The 24,392-nt window shown below is 43.3% G+C and overlaps 1 long non-coding RNA gene across 1 annotated transcript; it reads right to left on the minus strand.

Moving 5' to 3' along the window:
• Positions 1–1,811: 1,811 nt before the first annotated feature.
• LOC122705593 lies at positions 1,812–7,474 on the minus strand. Its single transcript, XR_006344147.1, has 4 exons — positions 7,321–7,474; positions 6,199–6,520; positions 5,878–5,966; positions 1,812–2,584 (listed from the first exon to the last, which is right to left on the minus strand). It is a non-coding gene; the product is annotated as an uncharacterized LOC122705593 (long non-coding RNA).
• Between the last annotated feature and the right edge of the window lie 16,918 nt (positions 7,475–24,392).

Consider the following 24,392-nt stretch of genomic DNA (forward strand, 5'->3'; position numbering starts at 1 on the left):
TTCTTCACTGGTTCTCTTGGCACCTGCTCCCAGAGACTAGTCCAAGGTTTCGGGCTTGAAGGGGACACAAGGCTAACTCCACACTGCTCCCTCTCTCATCCAAGGCTCTTTGAATTCCCCAAATGCAAAAGGGTGGGTGGCTGGTGTCTGAAGGGTGTGTAACACTTTGAATGAAGATACATTGCTCTAAACAGGTCAGGAAAAACTGAGAAAGATGCCCACTCTCTTCCTACGTGCCTTAGCGGGTTCATTACCAGGCACGGGGTTAACTGGGCCTTGGCATTGAGCGCCGGGCAAGCGAGGGATCTCTGAGGCTGGGTCTTCTGGGTGTGGGGAACGGAATGAGCACGCAGGTTTGGGCTCCATCCTTCTGCAATCCTGCTTGGACGCCTCTCCCTGCCCCACGCTGGTCCCAAATATTGACGCACTCTCCCTAGCCCGGGGCCGCTGAGTGACCGGGGCGGGAAGGGAAGAGGGGCGGGGAGCGATAGGTTAACTGCTGACCCCAGAGGACGGCGGCAAAGGTCAGAGCCCTAGGGTCTCTCTAAGGCCCGAGGTTCCATCCCCCTCCGCAGGGCATAGAACCATCAAGACCCCTTCCCTTAGCCAGGGTCGGAAATTGGTGGTGGGGGGTGGAATGGGGTGGTGGTGACCTCTGCCTTTCACTGCGGGGGCAGGGGAGGGGTGTGGCTGGGGGAGTTGGTGGATGGTAGGGTTGCCAGTGGGTCCGCGGTCCTCGCGCCCTGAGTCCAGCCTTTTGGATTGGAGTAGGAGTTTCGGGGATTTTAATTTATGCTGGCGACTGTAATTTGTTCTGCATTTCAGGAGGGAGGAGAAACTACCCAGAGCTGTGGGAAAATTCCCACGTAGTCCACAGAGCAAACAATTCCCTCCGAGGGACGGGGTAATTTTATTAGGTCTTTTGAAATCTTTTTTCCTTCTTTTCCTTTCTTCCTCTCCTTCACCATCCTTTTTACTTCTCTTTCCCCCTTTTATTTCTCTCTTACCCTCTTCCTCCAGTTTCATTTTCCTCTCCATCTCTTTTCATTTTTTTTTTCTTTCTTCCTCTCTCCACCTCATTCTTTTCTTCTCTGAAGCTTTCTCCCCTCATCCCCCCCCCCTTCCTTCTATAGGTAGGTGGAGGCCAGGCCCACCTCCCTGCACCTCAAGACTTTCACATGAAAGGTGCCAACACCATTTGGCATCAGCATCAAATATCACCTTGTTTTTGACAAAGGAAAGAGAGAACACCAGAATTCAGAGAAATCATCCATGTCTCTGAGCCCGTTAGCAGGAACTTGCATCCCCTGCCACTTCTCTACTCAGCTTTTGCAGTCGTCCAAGGTCGGCCAGCTCAGGGTCATACTCCTTTCCTAAACTTGGGGCTGCTGGGAGAGTGTGCTTCCCTTGCTAATGCTTCTCGCGGTGCTGTCTGGGACCAATAACATTAAGATTTTGGGGTTATTGGTTTTATTTTTATTTATTTGATTTTATTTTGAAAAAAATTGCCATGAAACTCTGAGGCCATAACTTCTAAAAGCACCAGCTGAGTCTTAAATCTATCCTAGGGCACCAGAGGTTGAAACCATTATCTAGATAACTAGACAAAAACCAAACTTCCTGCCACACAGGCAGAACCCCATTTTAGCTATCTGGCTTCAAAGTCCACAATCAGCTACATGTTTCAGATAAGCACCTGCCCACTGGAGTGCAGTCTTAGAGCCACACCATCTACCAACAAACGGCTCTTCCTCAGAAAGGAAATAAAACAGACACTGCACAAAATCACTTGATTCTGGAAAAATCAATATCAAGATTAGGTTTATTGTCTGCTTATATGATTAAAAATGACAAAGTGTTGCCTTTTATTTTCATAAAAAGACAGAAGTCTGAACAAAATAATTTACTATTGAGTTCTTGTTTCATTTGCCTGGCAAAACCTGGAGGAGGCCGACAAAGCAGTTAGGAGGTGCAGTGGCCCTTGCTGGGCATGGGTGAGCTTGCCATCGGAGGATGTGTGCTGCTGTGTGCGCGAGGAGAGTAGTTTCCTAATGTCCAGATTGCCCTAATGCCAGGCCAGCTGGGTAGGTCTCAGTTCTTCCTCATTTCAAAGAAATGCTTGGTCATCTGTCACTTGCCCTTACTTTCTTTAGCTCAAACCTGGGTTCCAGGTCCGCCCCCCCCCCCAACCCCAAAATAACTATCAGGATCAGGCTGCTTCAGTGGCTGCACGACTCTGGCAGGGGCAGCACCAGGGCCTTGCTGGCTCCCTCAGCCGTGGCCTCCCAGACCCGCTTCCAGCCACTCTGGATCTTAGATCCTATGAAGCACTGCTCTCTGCCTGTGTGTGCATGTGCGTGCGTGCGTGCGTGTTTGTGTGCCCCCGACCCACTACTTGGCCCGATTCAGGCTCCCTCTCTGGGGCGGCTCTCGGGGTTCCAGAGTCTGAGCTGCAATCAGGAAAATGGGGTTTTCGAAACCACTGTGGGCTGGATTCTCCAAGTGTTGCCGGCGGTGAGCGCATTCGAGGGACAAGACGGCTTTGGGCGCGCGCGCTGGTTACACCACTGCCGGGGTTATCTATCTACGTTAAAAACAAAAAGAAAAACAAAGAAAAAAAAATCCACCGTATGAATCCCAGCTTCAATTCCCCTCCCCTATCTCCCAATCCCTGAAAGCCCACTTAGAATCTACTCTCATCTCTAGGCTGCTGCTCTTGGGCGAGAGTCTCGCGTGCTCAGAGCATGCTCCCAACCCGTTACTAACTTGTTCTAGAACAAGAGTGGCTCCCATACGCACAAGGTTCATGGAGCGCGGTCCCCGAGAGAACAGTTTCACGCTCATTTAGCAACATTAGGAAAATAAACTACCTAGACGGTCCCTAAGAGCCCCAAATCCGCCTTCGGATTTGGAGTTGGAGCCGTTTGGCGGGCTGCAAGCGCCGACTCATTTGTTAAACGCATTAATTTGCTCTCCGTTTGTTCTGGAACCTAGTGGAAAACCTGGTGGTTGTGGAAATGAAACCTAACCAAACCATCTCCTCTACCGAGTCCCCACGGGCATAGCTTCTCCAAGACCGTCCTGGCCTCCTCTTGGGGTGGAGGGCTTACCGTGTAGCGGCCGTGGATTATGTACTACTGGGGAATGTGACAAGCCCGGCGGGCTAGCGGTGGTCGGGCCCCGCTCGCTGTCAGGCTTGACGGCTCTCTCTGCGCTTCGGGAGTGCCAGTTCAGCGCACCCTCGAATCGGGGCACTTTTCAGGGAGACGCCCGAAGGGAGACCAAAAGGGCGCCTGGGTCCGGACAGGCAGATCTGAGGAAGCCACTTTGGGAAAGGCGAAGGCAGCCCGAGAGTTGAGACCTCGCCTGGCGCCTGCTTGGGGCAGCTCTGGACTCCTTTACGTGCCACTAACTTCTCGGGAAACAAGTCTGGTCTCTCCTTTCCTCTCCTGGACCCTCTCTCCAGTCTCTTTTCTCTACCTTCCTCCCTCTTTAGCCATGAGTACTCCGAAGCTGCTAGCCCTAGGGTCAAAGGTCAGGCCTTCACTGGGGTCTTGGGGGCGCAGGCGGCAGGGGACGCTTTCTTCCTGCACTGGCGGGAGCACCGGAGTCGCCTGGCCTGTCTTTCGGGGCTGGACACCCATTGCCAACCAAAGAGAAAACAGACATTGAACTCAGAGCTCTCTCGTCCAGTACTTAGACCTCTTTGATGACAAGGAGAGTTGAAGGGGATGGTAGTTTAATTTAGAAAGTTGTATCCAGACCATAAAGTCGCTCATCTGGATATTTTAGGAGTCTTTTTTGGGGGGGAGGGTGTGGGTAATGATTTCCATAGGTGTCTACATTGGGGTGGTTTTGAGCACAGGACTGACCTTAAGAGCAGGCTTTTGTTGCATCATTTCCCTTGCCCTAACCCTGGTCAGAGTTGGAAAGAAGTTGCCAGAAGGGCTCCAGGAGAGGTTAACGAATGCCCAGCTCTCCAAGTAGGCAGATCTGTTCCAAAGGGACCGACCTTTTGCATGAGTGGGGGCAAGGCAGGCAGAGTAAAAAGCAGATCTCTATGCACATTCACGTGGCTTCATGTAATGAACATATCTCCATCAATTCCGGGAGGCAGAGGGCTCAATTTACTTGGGTTTTAGCCGAGGAATGTTCTCAGCCTCAGCTCTGACTACAGAGGAGCCAAGTAGTTAGAATTCTCTCTCCAACGAAAGCGATGGTCAATAGAATTCTCGGTATCAAATGAGCAATAATTTGCTGTGGCTACATGCTGGATAATGAAAGATGTTAGTGGGATCAATAAAAAATGAAAACACTTTTACTTACATCTTGAGTTACTGTTTTAAGCGAGCAAGAGGGATGCAACAAACCCAAAGCTAGGCTCAGAGCCTCTGCAGACCCCCTCAGACTCAAAAAGCTGTGTCACCACCGGAGCCTTTTTGTTGCCAGGACCTCTAACTTCCACCTTCTGTGCTCACAGGCAAGTGGGTTATTTATATGAAATTAACCCCTTGGAATCTGGTAATAGTTTAACTGTTAGGATTTTATATTTTTTCTTTTTTTTCTACAACCCGAATTAATTTTAAATTGTTTTCCATCAGAACTAAACTGGTTGTGGTTTACGGAAAAAGTAGGAAAACATCCCAAAGCTGATTTGTCCATTGAAATGCTTAGAAATGTGCGCTTGACAGACAAACCCAGGAGGGCCTGTGTTCTTCCATTGTGCATAAAGAAAACACAGGTAAAAGGATAGACTAAATTCCTTTCAATTTGTTATTTGTGACCATGAAATCTGGAAAATTCAGACATTAAAATCACTTTTTCCCAGACTAGTTAATTCCCTCATCTTCATTCATAATCATTTCTTCTGTTCAATGTGTTTTTAATTTGCATTGGGTTTATTTATACCTTCCCAGGCAGCTTCTCTCACCATTCAATCCCGAACACTTACGAACATATCTGTTCCTTAAGAAACCTATTGCAAAACCATCCAGAAAGCATTCTATATATATATATATATATATATATATATATATGTATATATATTTAAGATACAAGACTGAAAAATATCCCAAGTGCTCTGCATAAAACAGGCTCAACGAAAAATCTCGTTGTCAGACAGCTTCCAGCACCCGAACCGATATAAACAAAGAACATTGGGAAATGTGTGTTTGGTTGCTTCTGCGGATTTGAGAAGCCTATATTTTCTCACCATTAAAGGGCGGGGAGGGTGGGTGGGGAAAGACACGAATTTAGCCGCCGCTTTATGCTCTCTGACCAGAGGAGCTGGTTCTTCCATCGCAATAATGGTCAGTGCTGCAAGGACAGTGGCCTGGGATAATCCTGAGCAGGTTTGGGTTGGATTTGCAGAGACAACAAGCCACCTGGGGGATTTAGAAAGCAGGAACCAGCCTAGGGAAGTGTAGACAAGTTCTAACTCGGGGTTTTCCCCAGGTCAGTGACCCTGGCTATCTCCATTTCTACGACTTGCACGGATGCAGGTGCAGTTCTGCCGCCGCACGCGTCTTCGCGGGAGAACCGCTCGTAGACCGCAGACGCGCTCTCGCGTACCCGCCGCCACGCTTGGCACGCCCGGATATTTACACCCTGTTTGGGAGGCCTCCTCCCCGCCCTCATTTGCTACTTTAAATTTGCCAGGAGGACCTGTTAGCGCCGAAGCTGGGTGGGCAGGGTGGGAGGGGGGCGCCCTCGCTCGGCTCCCTGACCGTGACGCGGCTTCTGCCCTCCGCCCTCGGTTCCCACCCAGTCTGCGTGGCTACAGGCTCAGCAGTGGACCAGCGACTCCGGGCCCCTGGAGCCCCTGCCCCGGCCTGTCCCCCACCCCCACCTCCGCACGCGCCTGTGAGAGAGGCTTACCCGGGTGGGCGAGTCGCGGCGCATTAGCGGATTTCATGGCAAGTTGCTTCTGTGACAAGTGATCAGGTTCGCGTTTGAGGATTTGCCCCCTAGGAGGGAGGAAACGAGAGTCAATCTGCATAATTTCAAATGAGAAAGAAACCGGGAAACTGGGGAGCCTAACTTCTAACCTCCTAATTCCCCGCTCCCCGGGATCCTATAAGGCCCCCCATAAGCGCCCCCCCCCACCGCCCCTCCGACTCCGGAAACTGTACTCTCCGCTCCCGCCCCCGAGCCAGTGCACAGTAAGAAAAAGTGATCCGCACAAGTCGCAGGTGATACCTTTTATTGCGCTCATTTTAAAGACGGGGACGGGATGGCTCCCTCCATGAAGCCTTTCTCGGTAGCTCGGCCCCGGGGAGGTGGGTCAGCCAGGCCGCTTCAGGACCCCTCAGATTCCTGAAAGGTCGCGAGGTGAGGGGTGCGGAAAAGAGCGACCTCGGGCTTCGTGCCAAACGGCCCCCTTCGGCGCCCCGGTCTGAGCTAGGCGCACAAACCCAAATTCCCTCCAGCGCCTTCGGCTCCATCTTTAAGTCCAGGCAAAGATCAATTCTCCCTCTCTCTCGCACGCACACATTTGCAGCCATAAATAAACAGCTCCCAGCTAAATCAGGAACCCGAGAAGAGAAAGAGAAAAAAAGAAGAGAGAAGGATGAGATCCAAAGCACGGGTCTCGCTTCTCCCGAGCGCCGGAAGGCTCTTTTTGGTCCGGCTAGCCTTGCATTTGGGGTTGCAACTTGCATTTGAATAGCTGCCTGGGCTTGTTATGGACCCGGGAAAGCTCTGAAAGGGAATCACTATGCAAATTGTCCCAGTTACAATCGAAAGGTTCGATCTCCAGGAGCTGCCTGACGGAAGTTGATGTCAGCTATCTGTGCATTAGGGTTGCATTACCGCCTTCGCCGGCCTCCTCAACACCCCCGCTCGCGCCTGCCGGGGAGGCTTTTTTTTTTTTGCTTATGTGTATATTTTCCCTCAGTAATTAAAAACAAAGGAAGAAAGAAAAAAAAGGGTGGGGGGCTTAAGGTGGCGATGTAGTTGGCTCGGGCCTGGGAGGCCCACGGGCGGAGGGGAGGAGGTGAGGTGCAGGCGGGGAGGGGGGGGTGGTGGTCGTACTTTTGCAGCAGGTGTTGATGGTGCGTTTGAAATCAAACATTTAGAAACGGTTTTTTAGCGCTTTGCAGGCCTAGGCGGCGGCTAAGGGGTGGGAACGGCGATGTCTGCCTCCGCCCGCCTGCTTGATCCTACAATGCCGGCTGCAGATCAATACCCGCTCACTGTAATCCCAGTAATTGTAGGGCTCGCAGCTTTTATTTTAAAGAAATAGGACACTAGGGCGCGGACGAGCGGCTGAGGCAGCGCTGCTGGACTCTGGTGCCTCCAGGCCCTTTTTGGGGCGCCCACCTCTTACTCTAGAGCCCTGAAAGCTCCTTGCAGTGGGGTGGTTTTGGGGCGCCAGCGCTCGAACATCAGCGTGGCTCGCGTGGCCTCCGGCCGAGAATGGCGCTCGCCCGAAGGCGCTCTTGATGACTCAGGGCAGGCCGCCTGCGGCATGGGATCGGTCTTTTTCGGGCCTTCTCGCCGGCTCAGGAGGGCGGACCCACCTGGGGATGAGCACCCTGGGCTTGGACGGTGGCCTGTTTGCCTTAGGCCGCACGGACTCCAGAACTCGACGCTTGGGGCCCGCGGTTGTTGGAATACGGGCCTTCGACACTGAGGCGAGACGTTTTGTCCCTTCTCGGCTGCCTTCCGGGGCCCGAGGCCTATAGGGCCTGCACTGTTGGGGCGCTCTGCCTGGGAGGCTGGTTAGGGCGCCAGGAACCAGGTATTCGCCCGTGTGACCACTTAGGCGCTTGTTTCCTCAGGGGGCGCGGGGCCACGCCTTTGGCCGAGACCCACCAAGCCCGCCGCTCCCGCGGGCCTCCTGCTGCCTCTGCTGCCCGCCCCTTGTTGGCAGGGCTGGGGCAGGACCGCTGGGGCCTGGGGCCGCAGCCCCTGCGCGGCTGGCAGCCCGCAGCTTCTGGCGCCCCCGAAGATGACCATCTGTCATTCAATTAAGGTTTCAGGGCAGCTGATGGGGGAGCCAGGGTCAGCGACCTCAGGACAAAACGGCCTGCTGCCTTGGATAGGAGAAGTTCAAATGTTAAATGCAGAACATTGTGCCCACTCCCAGTCCTGGCCCCTACCCGGCCTCAGGTCCGGCCGGTGGACAGCAGCGGGGTGAAGGGCAGCGGTCATTAGCACTTAGATTTCAGCTCTGGGCCGGGCTCCTTCTGTTGGGTCATTTTGACCAGACAACCTTTAACCCTTTCACGCCAGCCCACCCTCTAGGGAAGGCCAGCTTGTCTGATGGAGGAAAGAAAGAGGGCGATCAGATGCACCCATATAAAGAGGGGTCACATTGTATTTCGGGTCACTTAATTGGAGAAGAAAACCTACAAGACAGAAGGAAAACAGTTCATTATAACCAAAACAAACTGAGGTCTTAATAGTTTTATTTTTTAATTTTTAGTTTTGGGGGAGAAGTGCATTCATCAGGTATGATCAGGGAACTAACTACTGGGTCAGTGTCTGGAGAATGGATTTGCTTAAAAAAGTTCCAAACTTTCCACCCATATTTAAGTGTATTGACCCAAACTCGAGTGAGTGGTGATGAGCTTAAGCCAGCCACACACTTCATTTAAAATGTTGGTGATGAGGTCTCCATTGCAGCTAGCCTCATCTACAGTTGAAAATAGATTGGACAGTTGATCTTTCCCTTTGGGGACTTTCTCATAATAAAATGAGATTAAAAATAATTTTAATTTAATGGAATTCATAAAAGACACTAGTTAGGCATTCACAGGCTATGGGCATTTAGGTGTTAATATTTCTGGCTTCCTTACATGGGACAGAAGGGGAAGCAGCCACATACGTAGCAATTTTCAGTGGAAGATCCAACTATTCCTCTCAATTATTAACCATGAAGCCTGAAAACTATTCTATTAGCAAGATATCATTTAAAGGCTTGGAAAACTAGGTCTTTCAGCAGGCTAGTTGGTAATAAAAGAAGGAATTGGGGCTTCTGGCTTCCAGCCCCACTTCTCAATATCAAATTTAGCCTTTACTTTTTGGAAGTAACTATCAAGAAATCAATGAATCAATCAGACATTCAGCATGGAAACACCTTAGCAAATTTTTCATTGGATAACAATGAATAATACATGGCCCTCCAGTATATTGACTGTGGTAAATGGTCTTTAAGGTAAGGTGCTGCAACAAGTATCTTTAAATAAAATCAAAATAAAAAGTTTACCACAATCATAATAAATTGTTCAGTCATCCTCCTATTGACTCACATAGCATCTTTCTTCAGGGGCATTTGGAGTTATTTTTCCCCCTTACAAACAGACCAGAACAAATTGATGAATTGAGCTTTCACTATGCTAATTTAGACATTATAAATATTTAATTAACATCCCTAATAGCCAGTCATAGAGGGCCCCAGCTCTACTTTACACTATTCTTAATCTAAAGTAAATGCTTTTCCCATTAATAGCCTGATGCCATATTAGCAGCTTCCTCGGTAAAAGGGCCCCACTTAGACTAAAAGGAGGCGGCATTGAGTAGTCTGCATTAGATAGGGGTTTATTCTTGTTTGTAAAGAATCCAGAGAATGGTATCAACTCTCTACAAATTCCACGTTTCCCAGTTCTTGCTTAGACTATTCTAATAGGGACAACCTTGCAATTTTACTTTTCTAGACAAGGTAATATTTTGAGTTTGTACTAGAATAAAAATGAATTTATTTTAGTAAGGTTTATATTAAAAAGTGAATCATAGGTAGTGGATGACAAATTGCCAACTGTAGAATTACTAGTCTTTTCAACAGCGTGCAGCAGGGAAAAGAATTCTGTACTAGGAGTCTTGTAACGCTCACTAGTGATGGGACTCTTGGGCAAGGCGATTAACCACTGCGAGCCTCAGTTTTCTCTTTTAATGAGTCACATAGTGCCTATGCCACAAGGTTACTTTAATGATTAAATGGGAGAATATATGTGAAATTACTTGGCATATAGTAGATACTCAATATTGGGTTAATTCCTAAATGACTGCCAAATATTCATTAACCTTTCTCTCCCCTTATGTTTATTCTTGTCTTCTGTAAACTATTTTCTTATCATAATCTAACATTATCTTTGCAAATGCAGTTTGTCTCATCAATTCTTGGATCTAGTTTCTTTAATGTGAAGTGGGGGAAAACTGGGAGGCTTAAACTCTAACCAGGACACAATTCAAGAACAGATACAAGAATTTAGACTTTTTAAAGCTCTGAGTCATGAATTCTGATCACTGAAATGTCCTTACACGACAGTCCTTGTGTGGTTTAGAAAGATTCTAGAAGTAGCATTATATTTCCCAGGGGGTAGGAATCAGGCCAGAACTGAGAGTTCAAGAAATTAGAAACTCTCCAGGCTGATCTAACTCTGGGACTAAAATCTGCAGATGCCAAATATTAAAGAGCCAAAGAAAGGAAAAGAAGTTTCAGACACAATTTAAATTTAAAACATTAAAAAGATAAGCCATCTTATTCTAAGAGTATTTCTCAAAGAATGTGAAGAAAAACCAAAGTGACTTGTTGGACATTGCTGGTTACAGAGACAATATAAACCCTGAATTATTCTTATTTGTCAGAACAAAATAAATACTACTGAATGTAATATAGGCATTTATATTGATAAAATAAATATTTAGTCTAGATACAGTAAATATCCTAGTAAAATCACATCATTTGGATTTTTTGGTATAACTCAAATTTTCCTTTTTATTTTTGGTTAGCAGTGGAAAATCCCAGATAGAAAGTTCAATAGGAAAGGGGCAAGGCATTGGCTGGGATGACTTCTCAAGGAAAAGACAGTAGTCAGGAGGTATAGGTAGGTAAACAGCATAATCTGAAATTGGAGAGCTTTTTTCTCTTCCTTGTGCTGCTCTTTCTCCTCTCTCTAGAGGTCTCTCCTACCGCTGCCCACCCAACCTCACTTTCTCTTTCTGCTCTGTGATAATCCATTAAATAGAAAGGGAAATACTTTTTATTGTCCCTTCCACTAGAGGTTTTGTCGGGCTTCCCTAGTGGCTCAGTGGTAAAGAATCTGCCTGCCAGTGCAGGAAATGTAGGTTTGATTCTTGGGTTGGGAACACCCACTGGATAACTTGTGGCAGCATGAGAAGATGGGGATAGGAAGGCCAGTATAAAAATGACAAAACAGAAAACCAAACCAAAATTAGTACTCATATTCTTGGTGTATATAAAACCCTAATTCATTAAATGATTTTCCAAATTTCCATTTTTTCTGATTTAACCAGAGAGAAATTGCAGTATTAAATTTTATATGAGGAGAATGTATAATTTTTTTTTTTGTTTACTATTACTTTTGGTTAATTTCCCCTTCTATTACAATAAGTACCCCTTAGCTTTGCCTTTGAATCTTATTGTTCTCGACTGAATTTGATTTGTATGTTTTGGGGGGACAACCATTGCCCCAGGACAAGAAACTTGTCTTCAGGGAAGTGTGAGCTGGTCATATTAAAATGAAACACAAAGCAATTAAAAAAGCCTTGAAAAATAAAGTGGATCTTTACTATCTGTCTTCTTGAAAGTGTCTTAAAGTTTGCACTACCCTTTTTTACTTAGCTCTTCATAGCAAAACTTCCTAAATTTCATTTTTAGATATCTCTTTATTCTTCCCCCAGAATTTCCCCCTTTTTTCCTCAGCAGTAAAACTCCTAGATTGTCGGGTGTAGCAATGTGCCCAAATGTGCAGCTGAATCTCCCCCTCTCTCTTGCAGTCAAGGAGAGTGGTCCATGAGTGGTAAGCATGTATCACATGGTGAGACTTCCAGGGAAGTACTTTAAAGGAGGCTGAATCAGTTGGAATGTGTGACCTTGGTCCTTGCCCTTCTCTTTTTCCTGATGCCTGGGTCATACACTTGATGGTTGGATCTGCAGTGATCATCTTGCAATAATGAGGCAATTTTAAGGATAAAAGCTATATGTTAAAGGTGGCATGGCAGAAATATAGAAGCCTGGTTCCTGATGATTATTCTAACTTTAGGTTTTCTTTTTGAGAGAGGCCTTTATCATATTTAAGTCAAGGTTATTTCAGAGATGTTACTGGCAGCTGAATGTATTTCTAAGTGATACTACCTTCACATACATTGAAAGTAAATTCTAAAATCTGGTAGTCTTGGCAGGGGTATATTGACATTATTAATTATATCTTAATTTAATTTGGCAGTCTGTAACTTATGGACTATTGGTTATTTCCTTTGTCTTGTTGCATACAGGTACATTTTGGTTTCTTGTTACTTCTCCTAACGCTAGATTTTATTGTATGTTCTTTCTTTCATATCCCTCTTTTATCTCTGTTTCTTATATAAAATGTATTTGGTTTAAGATTTTTATAATATTTTCTTATATTTCTTAAACCAAACATTCATTATTGGTAAGCTGTAAGCTTCCAATTACTTTATTAGTTCTTCAGTGATGTCTGAATATTTACATTTTGAAATATTTACTCTTAAATGATAAATTGCTTTATTTTTTCTTTACATCATTATTGGAACCTTATGAAATATGTGCATTAGTAGGCTATAGTATTAATTTTACTTTAGAGAGTAAAGGAAACATACCAAAATATTTCTTAATAAAGCAGGTTTTGGGTATGATTGGATTGCAGAGATAATGGGGAGACCCAGACCCATGCTATACAAAATGCCTGTTTACCCTGGCTGACATGGGCTATCCCTGAGGCAGGCCTGCATCCAGGGGGTACTTAAAATAATGGAGACTATTATCCACCTACTGAAAAAATAAAACATTGGTTAGTGGGGGGCTATCCTAAATGACTTTGTCTTCAAGCCATGTAATTAAGGATTTCTCTTATGTTTGAGTTTGATATCTATTCCTCTTGTGTTTGAATTTCATCTATTACTGACTTCTTTGAAATTTATAACATTATTTTTTTTCTGTTAAGATATATTTTCTTCTATTTGGATTTATTGATATAAATAGCAAAATCCCCCAGAAACTCGTGTTCACATGCCTTTTTCTGTTATTGTTTCAGCGCTGGAGCATTTGGCTTCAAACTCCTGACTTTTGTTCTTATTTCTGAGCCAGGTGCCCAGCCGTACATCACAACGGCCAGTGTCTTATGGCTCACTGGATCTAAAGTTTCTAGGACAAAATATTAATACATGAAAATGCTGAATCTCTTCCTTAAAATGTATGTTTCTTCCCCTTTGTATTTTAGAAATTCATAGCTTATAGTCACTGAAAATGGAAACAGAATGACAATAGAGTTAATCATATAAGAAAAAAGAGAGCAAGAAACAATTTGAAATAGAAATACTACTTTAAGTAAAAAATAAAACCAAGCTATGATACTTGTTAAATTTGTGTTATAAAATCCATCATTTTCATTTGGACCAAAAGTAAAATTTCAGCAACTTCTGTGGATTATAAAGCAGGAATCTAACAGACCCTAGGTTCTTAGGGAGACTGGAATGAGGAGGTGACTCTGCTGGTGGATTGCTGGGTTTTTATCCCCACTCAAACCACAGTAGCTCTATTTTATAAAATACTTTGGGTATGAATTAGTTTCGGTAAAGAATTTATTTACAAAAGCAATAAGAAAGCATTATTTAGTACTGTACCTCAAATAGGCATACATAATTAGTATCTTCAGCACCTCTGGGTAATTTAGTTCTCCTCATTCTTAGTGATTACTAACAAATGAGCAAATACAATAGAAATTCTCTTCTAAAATTAATTTTAGCATTGAAATAAGAATAAACCTTAACCTATATTGATAAAAATATCCCACTTGTTTTTCTGAATTTTTGTTTTGAAATGTCAAAGATCACTAACTAGATTTTTGACTTAAGAAAATTAATGATAGTCCCCTATTAACATGGGTGGTTTATGTATTTCAAGACTTTCTTTTGCCATAATGACGATACAAATGCAATTTTGCTCTATGGAGACAATCCAAATTGTAATAATAACACAATTTTCAGAGGGAGAATGATGCAGATGTTTAAAAATGGTTCTTTAAAAATGAATGTAAGCAATATAACATTATAGTTCTTAAGACTTTTGTAATATAGGGCATATATTTGATGCTGACTTAATATTACTCTGAAGGATGAATTGTAGTCTGAAGTTCCATTAAGATTTAATTTACATTTAAATTGAGGTAGTTATGACTACTTCATGTATCATGACTTTTTCTGCATGTTTCAGTTTTCTAGTTGTCAAAGGAGAGCAATGGTATCTGCCTACTTGTTTTGAATTTTATTCCTGATGTACAAAAAAGCTATGCAAATGTTGGATTTTTAAAAAGGATAATTATTTATTTTGGTTGGTGATACAAATAGTATTTACCTTCCTTCTGCTGACTCCAAGAAAGTTGATACATGTGTGCATGCTAAGTCGCTTCAGTGGTGTCCAACTCTTTGTGACCCCATGAACTGTAGCTCTTCAGGCTCCTCTCTCCATGGGATTCTCCAGGCAAGAATACTGGAGTGGGTTGTCATGCCCTCCTCCAGGGGATCCTTCTGATCCAGGGATCAAACCCGCGTCTCATATCTCCTGCATTGGCAGACCGGTTCTTTATACCACTAGTACCACCTGGGAAGCCCAAAAGTTGACATATATTTGCTCAAATCAATAAATGTGTCTGTTAAGATGGACTACTTAGATAAAGAATTGTGGCTGAGTGCTATAGTGGCACAAGGTTGGAGACTTGGGTAGGGATTGGACCACACAGAGCCTTGTGGCCAATGATAAAGACATCTACATTGTATTCCAAAGGTGGTATGAAGCCCCTAAAGGATTTCTAACAGAGTGACATGATCTAATCTGTGAGTTAAAAGATTCCTCTGGCTGCTCCAAGAGGAAAGAATAGTAGAAGTTCAAGAGAGGATGTAGTGAATAGGGGGCTATTGCAGTTTCAGGTGAGAAATGATGATTTGGACTCAGGTGGCTGTGGAGAAGGATAAAAATGTAACTTTTGAATGCTAGTCCTTCTCAAACTCTTCCAAAAAACTGAAGAGAAGGGAACCCTTCTAAACTCATTTTATGAGGTCAAGATTCCAAGTCTAGGTAAAGACTCCAAGAGAAAACTACAGGCCAGTATTCCCTGAGGAACATTGTGACGTGGTTTATAATAAGAAATATATATTTGTTGTCTTCCCCATTTCTGGTACAGAACTCCTAAAACCTAGAATTTGCTAAGTGTTGAGAGCTATAAAAATGTCTTTTATTATGTTCATGAAGACACTTGCATAGCACTTAAGGATGGGGGCTGGTTGCCAGGAGAATCAGCCATGTGATTAGAGGGTTGGAACTTTCAGCCCACCACCTGACCTCTGGGGAAAGGAATAGGGCTGGAGGTTGACTAAGCTGCTGATGGCCAAGAATTTAGTCATGCCTGCGTAATGAAGTCTCTATAAAAACCCCAAAGAATGGGGTTTGGAGAGATTCCAGGTTGGTGAACAAATCGAGGTTTGGGGAGAGTGGCACCCTCTGAAAGGGCATGGAAGCCACATGTTCTTTCCTGATTCCTAGCCCTGCATATCTCTTCTATCTGGTATCTCATTGAGGTTTGAGTTTATATTCCCCTAATGACTAGTCATGTTGAGCATCTTTTCATGTGCTTATTGGCAATTTGTATACCTTCTTTGGAGAAATGTCTCACTCCTTTGCCTGTTTATTTCAGAAGCAGAATAACGCACACTTAAAGACAAGTTAGCACTGGATAAAAGGAAAGGAAGAAATTTAAGATGTGTCTGACAACCTAAAATTATCATTTTTGTGTGTCTCTTCCATCTGGCTGTTCTTGAGTTATATCCTTCTATAATAAACCATTGATGTAGTATTGTTTCTTTGAGTTTTTTGAGTCACTCTAGCAAATTAATATTACCAAAGGAGAGGGTTGTGGGAAAGTCTGATTTATAAGCAGTCAGTTAGAAGTACAGATAACAACCTAGACTTGTGACTGGCATTGAAAAGTCTGAGGAGTAGTTATGGGAACTTTTAATCTAAAACTGGTAAATCAGAAGCATAAAATGACTATTATATATTAAAAAAAGGTAAGCAATAGCCAGTGCAGGTGAGGATGTGGAGAAAAGGGAACCCTTGGTGCATTGCTGATGAGAATGTAAATTAGTGCAGCCACTATGGAAAACAGTATGCAGGTTCCTCAAAAAATTAAAAATAGAACTACCACATGATCCAGCAACCCCATTTATGGGTATTTATCCCCCCAAGTTGAAATCAGGGTCCTGAAGAGATATTTGCTTTTAAAAGTTCACTGTAGCATTATTCACAGTAGTCAAGAAGTGGGAAAAATGTAAATGTTTACAGACAGGTGAACAAATAAAGAAAACATGGCATATACATACATATTACTCAGGCATAAAAAAGGAAGGAAATCCTGGCTTATGCAACAACATGAATGAACTTGAAGGACATTACGCTAAGTGAAATAAGTTAGTCACAGAAGGACAAATACTGCATAATTCCACTTACAGGAGGTATCTAAAATAGTTAAACTCATGAAAGCAAATAATAGAATTGTAATTGCCCGGGGCTGGGAGTGGGGAAGACAGGGAGTTGCTAATCAATAGGTATAAAATTTCAGTTATGCAAGATAAGTTCCAGAATCTGCTATACAACATTGTACCTATAGATAACAATATAGTATTGTTACACTATATAATGTTAAGTGGGTAAATTTCATAAGTGTTCTTACCACAGTTAAATTATAGAAAAAGTATAAAGTAACATGAATAAAAAGAAAAATGAAGACTTTTGGAGTGTGATTCAGAAGTGGAGTTGATAACAATTGTAGATGAAATGAAAGTGGAGAGGTAGTTGCTCAGTTGTGTCCGACTCTTTGCAACCCTATGTAGCCTGCCAGGCTCCTCTGTCCATGGAATTTTTCAGGCAAGAAATTGGAATGGGTTACCTTCCTTACTCCAGGGGATTTTCCCCATCCAGGGATTGAACCTGTGTCTCTTGCATCTCCTGTATTGGCAGGTGGATTCTTTCCCACTAGCGCCACCTGGGAAGCAGTAGTGAGGGAAAAGAGTTTAAAAGATAACTCTTAAGGAGAAGAGAATCCAGATGGTAGGCTATGAAGATGCAGAGCTCACATCCCCCCACAAACACGTCAAAAATGCGTCCACATGTGGAACAATTCTCACAGAAAACTAATTGGAAAGTGGCAGCAGATCTCCTATACAACAAAGCTGCAAAGAAGATCTCCACATAAACAAGTAGGATGGGGAAAAACAGGCATCAGGTCAGGACCTATGCCCCTGGCAGAGATCTGTAAGGAAAAGAAGGTCCACACAGGTGGACCCTCACCCTGGGGAGGGAGTAGACTGACTCACAATCTGGGCATCACAGTCCCGGGGCCCTGCATGGAGAAGACGAGCCCCTTGCCTGCTGGGAAATCCACTGAGACAGATAGAAAGGCTAGAGAAGCCTAGCCTCACTCATGAGGAGTGTGCCCATGCTGGCTTGCTAATAATCTGGGCAAAGAGAGCCTTGTATTGGTGGCTGCACTTCCTTATTGTACCTCCCTATCTGAAGGGGCAAGTGCCCTGGCCTCGCTCACTCCACACTACAACCTGGTGTGAAATCAGGGCAAAGATTTGGTCTCGCTACACAGAGACAGAACCAGGTGCCTGGGGTGTGATTAGGGCAGAACTGCCGAGGCCATTGTCAGTACATGCATTGGGGTGGCAGGTGGAGACTGGTAGACATTGTCAGCATGCACACTGGGTGAGCCACAAGCATGCACGGTGGCCAAGTGCTGACTCTCAGGGCACAGAGAGAGTGCACTGGCCCCTCCCACTCTATACTGCAGCGTAGCATCAGATCTGGAGCAGACAGGTCCTGGGAGAGGTCTGCCACAGAAGCAGTCCAGATCCCAGCTGGGCACAGACACCTCAGTTCCTGCAGCCACAGTGTCCCGATCCCCAGCTGCAGCCTAATCCACACTACAGCTTTGCACTAGATCCAGGACGAACAAAACAGAGAAAGGGATGCAACCTTAGGCCACTTCTGAAATGAATGGTGGATGTCTACACAGACAGTGCATAGGAACTCTGTGACTGCACGGGCCTCACTTGTTTCAGCTATTCCCTCCTTTGGGAAAAGGCACATACTCAAGGGCAATGGAGCCTGATTGAACCCAAACCTCAGGGTTTCTCCAACAACTGGGGAGCAAACTCTACCTCAAAAGGTCAGTGATAGCCAATACCCTGCCTCACATTCAGCACAAGGTCTAGTCACTACAACACCAATCACACCCCTTATCAAGGGGATAATGGCCAGCACACTCTGGGGAAAGATATGGCTGTCATCCATACCAAAACCAGCCCTCACACCAAAAATATTGGACACATATAGTCTATGTGACCCCATGAACTGGAGCCTGCCAGGATCCTTTGTCCATAGAGTTCTCCAGGCAAGAATACTGGAGTGGGTATCCATTCCCTTCTCCAGGGGGTCTTCCCTACCCAGGGATCAAACCTATGTCTCCCATGTCTCCTGCATTGCAGGAGGATTCTTTACTGTCTGAGCCACCCAGAAAGTCATTTGTTGAAACCTATAGAAGGTTCACCATCTGGAGTGAGACCTAATGTAAACTATAAACTTTGGATGATAATGATGCATCAAGGTAAGTTCTTTAATTGTGACAAATGTACCACCCTGGTTGGGGATGTTGATGATGGGGCAGGCTGTGCTTATGTGCAGTCAAAGTATATGGAAAATCTCTGTACTTTCTTTTCCGTTTTGCTGTGAATTTAAAACTCCTCTAAAAAAATAGTCTTGAAAAATAATAGGAGCCACAACAATAATTCTATTTTTTTTTGTAATGCTGCAAACATATTTCAGAGACCTGTATGTAAGGGTATCTATATTCATTATCTACATTATCTATCTATCATATATACCTATCTATTTGTCCTTATATTTGTTTACCTACCTCTGTGTTACTGTAATGAATGTTTTCCTAGTTTGCCTAGGACTATTCTGGTTTCAGTATCAAAAGTCCTGCATCCAGGGAAGCCATTCAGTTCAGTTCAGTTCAGTCGCTCAGTCGTGTCCGACTCTTTGCGACCCCATGAATCACAGCACGCCAGGCCTCCCTCTCAATCACCAACTCCCAGAGATCACTCAAACTCAGGTCCATCGAGTCGGTGATGCCATCCAGCCATCTCATCTTCTGTCGTCCCCTTCTCCTCTTGCCCCCAATCCCTCCCAGCATTAGGGTCTTTTCCAATGAGTCAACTCTTCACATGAGGTGGCCAAAGTATTGGAGTTTCAGCTTCAGCATCAGTCCTTCCAATGAACAATCAGGACTGATCTCCTTTAGGATGGACTGGTTGGATCTCCTTGCAGTCCAAGGGACTCTCAAGAGTCTTCTCCAACACCATAGTTCAAAAGCATCAATTTTTCGGTGCTCAGCTTTCTTCACAGTTCAACTCTCACATCCATACATGACCGCTGGAAAAACCATAGCCTTGACTAGATGGACCTTTGTTGGCAAAGTAGTGTCTCTGCTTTTTAATATGCTATCTAGGTTGGTCATAACTTTCCTTCCAAGGAGTAAGCATCTTTTAATTTCATACAGATGGTGATTGCAGCCATGATATTAAAAGACGCTTACTCCTTGGAAGGGAACCCATTAGTTCCAGGCAAATTGGGATGATTGGTCATCGCACTTTGTGTATATACGAGTGTACATAAGCATGTAATCCCTATTCCAAGGGATCTTTAAAAATACAGCAGGCACGCATCTATTTTTGCCTACTTTTGACTAAGACTGCTTTTACTGATATACACAGGGTATAGATTTACATTCTTATGATGTTTAATTTTGCCTCACATGTTTTCAGAATCTTATATGTCATCAAACAATTGCTACTCTTTTCAACACTCTAGGAAATCTCTTGGAGTTTCTTACAGCAATATTACCTTTTCAAATACAGTCTGTTCCAACTGTCATATCTTAATGTCCTTCCTGCCAAGTTTCAGTTACAAAGAAACCCCTCTTCCTGTGTAATCACGTTTACTTCCCACAACCATCCCCAACATTCACAGAAATGTTTTCTTGTCTTGTCTAGCTTTTCTTTTCAGTTTTTAACTTTCTTCCCTAAATATTCTCTTCTTTTTACAACTGCGTTCCTACTTAGTCATCAGTTGTTCTTCTGAATACTCATATTCTTCAAGAAGCCTCCATAATAATGGGTAGTTGTAGGATCACAAAGGAAGCATTCTAAGATGTGACTGATTTGGACTATTTATTTGAGATTTACAATAGTTGGAATGGGCTTTATACTATTCAGGGGAAACAGTTTGCCATTCTAATTAAAAGCACAAACAAAATGTATGGAGGTGGAAGGAAGGGAAGTGAAAAGAGTGTTTAAGAAATAGAATTATATTTTCAAGTGTTCAAAGTCTGTATCATTTAACCCAGAATAATGCTGTATACTATTTGTATGCCTCTTTAATGTAGATCCAGTGATGCTTCTTTTGTCTGTTTTTTTACACGCATACACATAAACATGTACATATGTACATATTAGGGCTTCCCAGATATGTACGTGCCAATGGTGAAGGATCCACGTCCCAATGCAGGGGACCTAGGTTTGATCCCTAGGTTAGGAAGATCCCCTGGAGAAAGAAATGGCCACCTACTCCAGTATTCTTGCCTGAAAAATTCCAGGGACAGAGGAATTTGGTGGGCTACAGTCCATGGGGTTGCAAAGAGTTGGACACATCTGAGCATACAGCACATATGTGTATTTGAAAAAACACAGTAATAGCTACTTATTGCTAAACAAATCAAAGAAACATTTAAAAGAAAAGCAATATAGCTGAAGTCAATATACATAAATATTAAAAATTCAAAACACCTTAGGGTATGAAAAGAAAAATAAACCTCTTTCTCCATTATTCCTCTCCTCCAGGAATCATTCTTAACAGCTTCTCATGTAATCTTTTATACATTAAAAATATTTTAAATTCTTCCATGTGTATGCAGGCATATGCTTTAAAAATATTTACACAAATAGAGCATACTAAACCTATTATTGTTAGTCTTTTTAAAGTTTGTTTCATTTGGTAATTTATTTTAAACATATTTCCATTCTTTTATTTTTTATAACTTTATTTTTTATTGATGTATAGTTGGTTTACAATGTTGTGTTAGTTATAAGTGTACAGCAAGAGCAAAGTGATTCAGTTATACAATGTCTATTATTTTAAGATTCTTTTCCCTTATAGGATGTTGTGAAATATTGAGTTATTTCCCTGTGGTATACAGCAGGTCCTTGTTGGTTATCTGCTTTATATATGGTAGTGTATACATGTTAATCCCAAACTTCCCCTTTGGTAGCCATAAGTCAGTTTTTTATGTCTCTGAGTCTATTTCTGTTTTGTATATAAATTTGTATCATTTTTTTTTAGACTCCACATAGAAGTGATGTCATATGACATTTGTCTTTTTCTGTCTAGCTTGCTTCACTTAGTATGATTATCTCTAGGTCCATCCATGTCACTGCAAATGGCATTATTTCATTCTTTTCATGGCTGAGTACTATTCCATTGTATATGTCTACCACACCTTTATCCATTCATCTATCCGTGGACATCCAGGTTGCTTCCACGTCTTGGCTACTGTAATCAGGACAGCCGTGAACACTGGGGTGCCCACAGCCACTCCCCGCCTCCCCAGGAAGCCCTTGAAGACCTCTATAGGTATGGCTGAGATGCCTCTGAAATTACTGCTTTTGCCCTTGGTCCTGGAGTGTGTGACATTTTGTGTGCATCTTTTAAGAGTAAAGTCTCTATTTCCCTCCTTTCTGTGGAGATTCTGTTACCAAGCCCTGCTGACCTTCAGAGTCAAATGCTCTGGGGGTTCATGTTCCCAGTGTTGGACCCCTGGGCTGGGGAGCCTGATGCAGGGCTCATAACTCTCACTTCTGTGGAAGAACCTCTGTAACATAATTATTCTCCAGTTTGTGGGTCACCTACCTGGGGGTATGGATTTGATTATATTGTGAGTCTATTCCTCCTACCAGTCTCTTTGTGGTTCCTTCTTAATGTCCTTAGTTGTAGATCTTTTCACACTTTTTCAATGATAGTTGTTCTGCAAGTTGTTGTGATTTGGTGTGCTCATGAGAGAAGGTGAGCTTGGGATCCTTCTACTTCACCATCTTGGCTGCTCTCTGGAAATTTAGAAGTGTTGCTCTTGAAACCCTGCTAAGTTGATTGGATAGAGTAAAAAAGGGAAGATTTCAAGTCAAACATAGTATGTGTATGAAGGATAGTCCAGTGGGTCTCATGTGCTGGCTGGGGCTATCCTTTCCAACACTGTATGAGAATGCGCATTTCTCCAGCCATCATAAAAAAGTTTACATATTCAGTAAAAAAACGTATGCTATCCCAGCCCAAGAGTTTTGTTTTTCTATAGCCTCATCAACACTTCTATTGTCAGACTTTAAATTCTGCAATTTCATGTTGTGAAGTAGTATCTCATTGTAATTTTTATTCGCACTTCGTTTAGTGAAATTGAGCCCGTTATTTTTATGCATATATTTTAATAAGTTAAAATAAGTTAATATCACCCTATATACACATACTTTCTTACTTATAATGAAAACATAACGATTCCTCTTTGTTACATGCTTTTCATAAATAATCTTTAAATGGTTGTATAGTGTTTCAACATGTGAATGGATTAAAACATTTGTCATTGGTTAGTAAGTCAGGTTGCATCCAGATTTTCATTGTTACAGATGTGGCTCTGAATACATTCAACTAGAAAGCCTTTTATGTATTTGGGATGACTTCATTAGGTTAGCTTTCCAGAAGGTGACTTATTGGACCAAATGAAATGCACAGTTCTAGAGCTCTTGCTAGTATATTGCCAAACTGCTCTTCAAAACACTTGTACCAATATTCTTGCCAACCAGCAGTATATGACTGGAACCTGGAACTTAAAGGGCATTGCTGATATTTTTTTCCAGATTCTGGGGAAAGTGGTTCCAAGTACTTTCCATAAGCGATTCAGAGTCTGTCATGGACCAGAGGACAAAGAGAAGAAATGGGCACTTAAAAGAAGAGTCAGAGGCTTGAATATGAATTTTTTTTTTTTTCCCTAAAGACGAAGATTGCTCTTCATGCTTTAGCAGGGAGGACTGACTGCAGGAAGGAGGGACAGGGTGACTTGTCACTGACCTTGTACAGCTGCTCAGAGGCTCTCTTCTTCTCCTTAGTCTTTCCTCTGGTGTATCCATCTCTGAATTTTTGCTGTCTCCTTTTTTTGTGATTTTCAAGTAAATGATGATATCTGCAGATAAAAACATATGAGAGTCAGAAATCATTTTCAAGAAATTGCATCTTTATTCTTGGAAGTAAGACAGTATGTTATGTATCATATTGTATGTAATACTCAGATTCAACCAGTATTGGGCACCTGCCACATCCCAGGCTAGTCCCTGGGGTTCCAGTGGTGAGCAAAATATTTATGACAGTTTATAATCATTAGCATGAGTGCTATGGTAGTATATTCAGTATATATACACTATGATGAACATACTGGTTGTAGAGAGTAACAGTCATGTTTATATTAGCAATAATACTAAGATTAGTATAGTGACTAGCAGTGCCTGAGAATTTGTTGTTATGGAAAGTGTTTTTTAGGCATTGCTGGAAATGAGGTGTTACAGTATAGATGGTTATTTTTTCCTTAGTTTCTAGATGTTTCATAGCTGAAAAGTCTTGCAGATTGGTTGCTTATTAAAATTGGCACAGTGCCCTGCAGGTCTAACATATTAATAAAAGCAGAGCCCTGCCCCTCATTAGCATCCCCCAGGATCTGCCGCTGCAACATGGGTCTCCATTCTGCCCCTAACATTTCACTGAGTGCCTCCAGGAGTGGGATTTCAGTGCTGCTCATACATCATAGGTGACTCTTTAAAAAGGGATCTTAGAGATGGCAGGATAATTTAACGGCCACATGTAACATTTGTAGTTCCAGAGGCTAAGACAATGATGAAAGCAATGCAACCGTGGGGTCCAGAGCAGGGTCTTTTCACCAGAAAGGGTGAAGAAGGCAGTCCACGTATGCTGTGGAAGGGTTTCTTTTAGTTTTTAAAATCTTCTTTGAATGTTCATGTATTTGCTAACAGATGGTGAAGAAGGAAAGATACAGAAGTAGCTAAAGAGGGAGCCATGGTGTCTTGAGTTAGTATGACAGAGTGAGTGCTTTCCTTGTATGGTGGAAAGTGGAAGAGGGATGACATCTTCCACAGACTTGTGCAAACCTGGCCACACAGCTCAGTCTGGGGACCTCTTAGCTATAAATACCATGTTCTAGTTCTTCACTGAAAGGCCTTTCTCAGGCGATATCATA

This window comes from Cervus elaphus, chromosome 12, assembly GCF_910594005.1.
Source record: "Cervus elaphus chromosome 12, mCerEla1.1, whole genome shotgun sequence".
In the NCBI taxonomy this organism is placed as follows: domain Eukaryota; kingdom Metazoa; phylum Chordata; class Mammalia; order Artiodactyla; family Cervidae; genus Cervus; species Cervus elaphus.